This window comes from Solanum stenotomum, chromosome 9, assembly GCF_019186545.1.
Source record: "Solanum stenotomum isolate F172 chromosome 9, ASM1918654v1, whole genome shotgun sequence".
NCBI lineage: Eukaryota > Viridiplantae > Streptophyta > Magnoliopsida > Solanales > Solanaceae > Solanum > Solanum stenotomum.
Genome location: NC_064290.1, coordinates 37,050,537 through 37,058,766, shown reverse-complemented (window position 1 = coordinate 37,058,766; position 8,230 = coordinate 37,050,537). Strand labels below are relative to the sequence as shown.

At 32.1% G+C, this 8,230-nt stretch overlaps 1 long non-coding RNA gene across 1 annotated transcript; it reads right to left on the bottom strand.

Moving 5' to 3' along the window:
• Positions 1 to 1,147: 1,147 nt before the first annotated feature.
• On the bottom strand, positions 1,148 to 6,178 carry LOC125876957 (uncharacterized). The gene is made up of 2 exons (XR_007447563.1): positions 6,107 to 6,178; positions 1,148 to 1,289 (listed from the first exon to the last, which is right to left on the bottom strand). It is a non-coding gene; the product is annotated as an uncharacterized LOC125876957 (long non-coding RNA).
• Between the last annotated feature and the right edge of the window lie 2,052 nt (positions 6,179 to 8,230).

The following is an 8,230-nucleotide window of genomic DNA, read 5'->3' as shown; positions in this document are numbered from 1 at the left end:
TCCGAATCCGACTTATTTTCTTTCTTCCTGACATGAGTCTTCTTGAAAACCTCTGGTTCAATGGGAGTGCATCCCAATTCTTTTTCCTATAAATAAAAACTAAAATTTATAACGATATATATGAATCAACTAATTATTTATTTAAAAGTTTGAATTAGAACTTACCATCTCTCATGCAATTGTTCTAACCGTCTTTGCACCTCCGGTGTGCAACGAGCCACCTTTAAGACTGCCTCTAGCCCTTTTGGCTCGATCTGATATTGTCTTAAACTTGTTTGTGTTCCAATACTGACCCAATTCATCAAAAACATGAGGCAACATCCAACCGGGGCGTTCACCACTATCCCGAACTTTCTTTAGCCAGCTAGACAGTCTGGCGGATGCCTTCCTCTCAAATATGGTCCCAATGACCAAATTGTACCTCGACTCCCAAGTGTACACATAGTCTGAAAAAAAATTGAATAACGTTAATTAAGTCGATAGTAAAAAAAAATAAAGTATACTAAACTTAACTAAAAAATATATACCTTAAAGTTATTACTATTTGAAATCTCGCTCCAAGAGTGATAAGCCTGTGTATAGAGTCTTCTAACACAGTCTTTTAAAGCCCAAGCAACATCCTTTGCAGGATGCCACCTGCAAAACACATAATAAATATGTTAGTTCATGAATAATATATTAAAGTATAAGAAATAAATAAAATAAACTAACAAATAGATAACAAAAGAAACTTACGATGATCCATCTGGCTCAATCATGACTCTACCAAGTCTGTCCTTCTGGCAAGGAGCTAGAGTAGACATCATATCATGTGGTGTAGCACTAGGTGTAGCTGTAGACGAGGGTGATACATCAGGATGCACAAAATGCTAAGTCAATGGAGGCGTACTGGCCATAGCATCTGAGTTCTCGCTACTAGAATCGCCAAGCCTCATGGCAGATACCTGAGGAGATGTACCTGTGGGAGATGGAGTACCTACCAATAAGGGTCGTGCTCGATGAATAGCCTGTAAAGGTAGGTCCTCGTAGCGTCGTGAAGGCAATGGCTGTGAAGTAGCTGAAGCACCAACTGGTCGACGGTAATTAGGATAATATTGTCGAGGATCCGTTGTACCAAACGGAACAACAAATAAATGAATATCATGGCTGATGCGCTCTGGCGCAGAAGAAATAGATCCTGCAATATCCTCAGGATCTATCGGTCTCCTAGACTTCTTCTTCTTAGCCTGTTTAGTCTAGCTAACTCCAAGATGCTCGTGATGTCTATCACCGTCACCGCCTGATGACATCTGTATGCAAATTTACATGTATAATATATATAAAAATCATAAATTAAATAAAATTAGCAAAATACACTTACATATATACTAGCTAGCTTTCATTCTACACTATTCCTCCTCGTTTATTTCAATTCCATCATTCTCCCATTCTTCTTCCTCAGTTGTTTCATTTTCATTATCATCCCATTCTTCGTCATCAAATGAATCATTTTACTCATTCTCAGATATTTCTTCTTCAACATTCAGTATCTCATCATCAGATACTTCTTCTAATATGTGTTGAGGATGTTGTAGTGTGGTTTCCAATTCAACATCAACTTGTTGTTGAACACTTGCAACATCATTTTGATACGCTACATCTAAGACATTGTCAATTTCAATTCTTTCCAAAGGCTTACTTTTTATAACAACCCACCAATCAACTTTGTCTCTACGCAATGGATATGAAGCATAGTACACTTGTTTAGCATTTTGTGCAATAATAAAAGGATCATAACTTCTGTATTTCCTGGTGTGCTTAACTTCAATTATATTATGTTGATGGTCCACATTTGTGCCTCTATGTGATGGGTCAAACCACTCACACCGAAACAATACAATCTTCTTCTTTGGCTAACCTGAATACCTCACTTCAATAATCTCTTCAATGACACCATAATATTCAATAGTTTGACCAGTACCATCAACATCACCTTGTATGTAGACACCGCTATTATTTGTTTTCATGTTCCTAGAAACTTCTTCAGTTTGAAACTTAAAACCATTGACACAATACTTATTCATTGTCAGTACTTGAGATTCAGGTTCAAGTGTTACTTCTTTCACTAATTGCAAATGTTGGACACTTGAGTATTCATTGCAAACCTACGTGATTGTTATTTCAAGTAATATAATTTAGTATAACATGAATATATTATTAAATACTTAGTGACTGCACACTTACATAGTTCCTCAACCATTTGGAAAATTCTGTATAGATGGCTTCATTACCCCATGTGTTTATGAACAAGCTGATCATTTTACATTCAAGTATTTCGTTAGTTAATGAACTTATTAGTATGTAATTTATTAACATATTTTTAACACTTACTTGACATATGATTGAATCTCTGGACAATTAAGCAAAATATGTGTCACAGCTAATTGCATTTCCATATCAGTGAAGCCGCTTTCCACATTTTTTAGATCCTCGACCATTTTGATTAAAAATTGATATCGGTGGAAATAAAGGATCAATATCACCTTCATCATTGCGATTGGGCCTATTTCTCCTACATGACACATCATTACCAAAGTAATAAGAATAAAAATCACCAGTTTCTCTCCCAATATGACCTTGAACAAATGATCCTTCGATCCTTCCCCGTTGCTTAATCGTTTGCTTCGAACTACCAATTTTTCTGCATGTATATATGTGTATATATATATATATATTAATATATAAAAGACTTGGCGAATATATATAACTTAGTGAATATTTGAAATGGATACCTCTCAAATGGATACATCCATCTTGTTTGAACCGAACCTCTGTACAAGGTGAATTGGAAGATGCTCCACCACATCAAAGAAACCACATGGAAATATCTTCTCCAACTTAGTAGTAGTAAGTAACAAGAATATTTTCCTCCATCCTGTCTAAACTACTCTCCAACAACTTTCCAGAACACAAATCTTTAAACAAAAAGACTTATCTCTGTGATTGGTTTCCATATCCTTTCGGGTAGATGACTAAAAGCGATAGGAATTAAAGTTTACATGAACACATGACAATCATGACTTTTCATACCTATCAATTTTCCTTCATTCATAGTTGTCCGCTTTCCTAAATTTGAAGCATAGCCCTCCGACATCCTCAAATTTTTTACCCACTAAAAAATTTCACGTTGTTAAACAAATTGTTAAAGTAATTTTTTTCAATGTGCATCACATCTAGATTATGTCGTAGCAGATTGTCCTTCCAATATGGCAACTCCCAAAATATGCTTTGTTTGGTCCAATTATGTTCAACACCATATCCAGGAAGTCTAGAAGGTGAAGCTTCTGTAACTTTAGGTAATTGAGAAACTCTATCCCAAATTTGATGCCCTGTGAGTAATGGAGGTGGGGGGTCACTTTCAACCTTATTTTTCCTAAATGTATTTTTCATCTTTCTAAACTCATGGTCCATTGGCAAGAACTAGCGATGACAATCAAACCATGTATTTTTTCTGCCATTCTTTAAAGTGAATGCCTTACTATTTTCCATGAATGCAATACGGACATGCTAGCTTTCCAGTTGTCATCCAACCAGACAACATCATGTATGCAGGAAAATCATTAATAGTCCACATTAATGAAGCACGCATAACGAAATTCTGCTTAGTTGATATATCATAAGTCAAAACGCCTTCAAACCACAATTGTTTGAGCTCATCTATCAATGGTTGTAGATAGACATCAATCAAACTTTTTGGATTACGGGGACCTGGAATAACACAACTTAGAAAGATGTAGGGACTGATCATGCACATTTCAGGAGAAAGATTATACGGAGTAAGAAATACCAGTCAACATGAATAAGGCAAAGCATTATTAGAGAATGGTGTGAAGCCATCTGAACACAACCCCAATCTAATATTTCTTGCTTCACTAGCAAAATCAAGATATACATTATCGAAATGCTTTCATGCTTCACCATCAGATGGATGAGACAAGACACCCGGCGGCCTTCTATATTCACGATGCCATCTCATATGTAGGGCGGACCTCATTGATGCATACAACCTCTTTAACCTAGGAATGAGAGGTAGATAATGCATCGCCTGAACTGGGACCATGTTTTCAGCCAGAGTCCTATTATAACGAGCATGTCCACAAAACTTACAATTTTCTAATTCACTATCAATCTTGTAAAACAACATGCAGCCATTAACACAACAATGAATTCTATCATACGTCAATCCTAACTTGGACACCAAACGTTTTGCCTGATAGAAGTTCTTTGGTATGTTAAACTCTGGATTAACTAGTTCACCCAAAAGATCAACCATTGAGTCCATAGCAGCATTAGGAATATTTCAATCTGATTCAATATTCATTCATCTAACCGCAACTGACAAGGCAGAATGCGAACTCCCTTCACATAGTGGACAACTAGACTCTTCTTATTAATCATAAAAGCGTCTTGCTTCTTCATTAGGAGCTTCGTCAAAATATTGTTCCGGTTCCATCCTACCTTGAACCCCGAAAGCATCATTGATCATTTCATGAACCCTATCATGTTCAACCCTAACATGTTCAACCCTAATTTGGCCATGTGGTGAAACCATATTATATACATCCATAGGCATCGAATTATAAAACATACCATCCAATCCATCACTTTCTCCAAGATCAATCCATACAAAATATCTAGGCTTAAATCCATTACGGTACAAATGAACCATATCTCTATCTGGTTTAAAATATTTTAAGCACTTACATGCACTACAAGGACACCTAACTAATCCATTATTCTTGAAAATGTCAAGTGTCATTGTATGTTCAAAAAAATTTCTAACACCGTCAATAAACTCAGGTTTCAAACCAGCACTAGTTTCATAATGCATATTATACAATCCACAAACGATGATCCATCTACAAAAATATAGATATTCAATTCTATTATAAATAAAATTTAATAATAATTTTACTAGTAGTAGTCCTAAAACTAGTTTAGTATTGACTTAACCACATTATTTATTTTAACTTATTTAAACAACTTAGCAACTTTAACTAGTTTAGTTTCGACTTAATACAACAACTAAATCCACCAACTAAACCACATTATTTAGTTTAACTTATTTAAACAACTTAACAACTTTTTAACTTGAACTAGTTTAGTTTTGACTTAATTCCAACAACTAAATCCATCAACAAAACCACATTATTTAATTTAACTTATTTAAACAACTTAACAACTTTATAACTTTAACTAGTGTAGTATTGACTTAATTCAAACAACTAAATCCACCAATTAACTAAATCACATTATTTATTTTAACTTATTTAAACAACATAACAACTTTAACTAAATCCACCAATTAACTAAATCAATAGGATCAACTACTGTTGGTACTTATGCTTAACAAATATATTATTTCTAAATTTAAAGCTAAGTGTCAACACTAGATGGACACAAATCGATTTTGCAAGAAAATTAATTTTGTCATCAATAGGATCAACTAGTGTTGGTACTTATGCTTAACAAATATATTATTTCTAAATTTAAAGCTAAGTGTCAACACTATATAGACACAAATCAATTTTACAAGAAAATCAATTTTGTCATCAATAGGATCAACTAGTGTTGGTATTTATGCTTAACAAATATATTATTTCTAAATTTAAAGCTAAGTGTCAACACTAGATGGACACAAATCGATTTTGCAAAAGAATCAATTTTGTCATCAATAGGATCAACTACTGTTGGTACTTGTGCTTAACAAATATATTATTTCTAAATTTAAAGTCAAGTGTCAACACTAGATGGACACAAATAGATCTTGCAAGAAAATCAATTTTGTTATCAATAGGATCAACTAGTTTTGGTACTTATGCTGAACAATAGATTATTTCTAAATTTAAAGCTAAGTGTCAACACTAGATGGACACAAATCGATCTTGCAAGAAAATCAATTTTGTCATCAATAGGATCAACAGTGTTGGTACTTATGCTTAGCAAACAATCGATGGACACAAAAAAAATTATCACTAGAATTAAAGCTAAGTATCAATACTAAATGAACACAAACACATTATTGAAAACAATTGTACTGGAACTTTAGAAATTTAGAAGCACCAACCTTATCTCCTACTTTGATGAAAGAAGCAATATAGTCTTGTATCAACTTTTTTAGATGTTGAGCTTCCTCAGTTGCCTAGCACGAAAAGTTCTAAAATTAGTTAAATATAAACTTCAAATCCAAGAATAGTAGTTATATATATATATATATTCAAGCTTTAATAAATTCAAGTTTTCAATTCAAGTTAATATCTAATTTCTAAACTTAATTAGTTATATATTCAAGCTAATTAGTTCGAAGTTCAAGTTATAATTTCAAGTTCAAGTCTAAGTTCAACTTCAAATTCTAAGTTCATGTTTAAAGTTCAAGTTCAAGTTCTTATTTCAAGTTCAAGTTCTAAGTTTAAGTTCTAATTCTAAGTTCAAGTTTATGTTCTAAATTCAAGTTCAACTTCTAATTTCAAGTTCAAGTTCTATGTTCAAGTTCAAGTTCTAAGTTCAAGTTCAAATTCAAGTTCTAATTTCATGTTCAAGTTCACATTCTAAGATCAAGTTCAAGTTCAAGTTCAAGTTCTAAGTTCAAGTTCAAATTCAAAGTTCAAGTTCAATTTCTGAGTTCAAGTTCTAATTTCAAGTTCAAGTTCTAATTTCAAGTTCTAAGTTCAAGTTCAAGTTCAAGTTCTAAGTTCAAGTTCAAGTTCAAGTTCAAATTTTAAGGTCAAGTTCAAGTTCTAAGTTCAAGTTCAAGTTCTAAGTTCAAATTCAACTTCAAAGTTCAAGTTCAATTTCTAAGTTCAAGTTCTAATTTCAAGTTCAAGTTGTAAGTTTAACTTCAAATTCTAAGTTCAAGTTCTAAGTTCACGTTCAAATTCTAAGTTCAACTTCAATTTCTAAATTCAAGTTCAACTTCTAATATCAAGTTCAAGTTCTAAGTTCAAGTTCAAATTCTAAGTTCAAGTTCAAGTTCAAATTTTAAGTTCAAGTTCAAGTTCTAAGTTCATGACATTCAAACATTCATCATCTAAATTCATGGCATTCAAACATTCATCATCTACTCATAACACTTCAATTACTAATTTCTAACTTCAAATTATTAACACTTTACTAACTAGTCCTACAATCAAATCCAAAAAAATCTCAATTCAACCTCAAATTACATATTCTCAAATTTAAACTAGTCCTAAAATACAAAAATGCTAATTCTTCACTAACTAACAATGCCCAATTTAAAAATGCCAATTTTTTTTAAAATAACCCTAAAATAAATATCTTCAATTATCTATACCTAACTAACAATAATCAAATGAAATTAACAATTGAATAACACAACCCAACAAACAAAAACAATAATATACTAACAAACATTCAATTATAATCACTAGAATTAAAGCTAAGTATCAATACTGGATGGACACAAACACATTATTGAAAACAATTGTACTTGACTTTAGAAATTTAGAAGCACCAACCTTATCTCCTACTTTAATGAAAGAAGCAATATAGTCTTGTATCAACTTTTTTAGATGTTGAGCTTCCTCAGTTACCTAGCACGAAAAGTTCTAAAATTAGTTAAATATAAACTTCAAATCCAAGAATATATATATATATATATATATATATATTCAAGTTTTAATAAGTTCAAGTTTTCAATTCAAGTTCACATCTAATTTCTAAACTTAATTAGTTATATATTCAAGCTAATTAGTTCCAAGTTCAAGTTCTAATTTCAAGTTCAAGTCTAAGTTCAACTTCAAATTCTAAGTTCATGTTCTAAGTTCAAGTTCAAGTTCAAGTTCAAGTTCTAATTTCAAGTTCAAGTTCAAATTTCAAGTTCAAGTTCTAAGTTCAAGTTCAAATTCTAAATTCAAGTTCTAATTTCAAGTTCAAGTTCAAATTCTAATTTCAAGTTCAGGTTCTAAATTCAAGTTCAAATTCTAGGATCAAGTTCTAATTTCAAGTTCAAGTTCTAAGTTTAAGTTCAAGTTCTCAGTTCAAGTTCAAGTTCTAAGTTCAAGTTCAAAGTTCAAGTTCAAATTCTAAGTTCAAGTTTAAGTTCTAAATTCAAGTTCAAGTTCTAATTTCAAGTTCAAGTTCAAGTTCTAAGTTCAAGTTCAAGTTCAAGTTAAGTTCAAGTTCAAGTTCAAGTTAAGTTCAAGTTCAAGTTCAAGTTCAAGTTCAAGTTCAA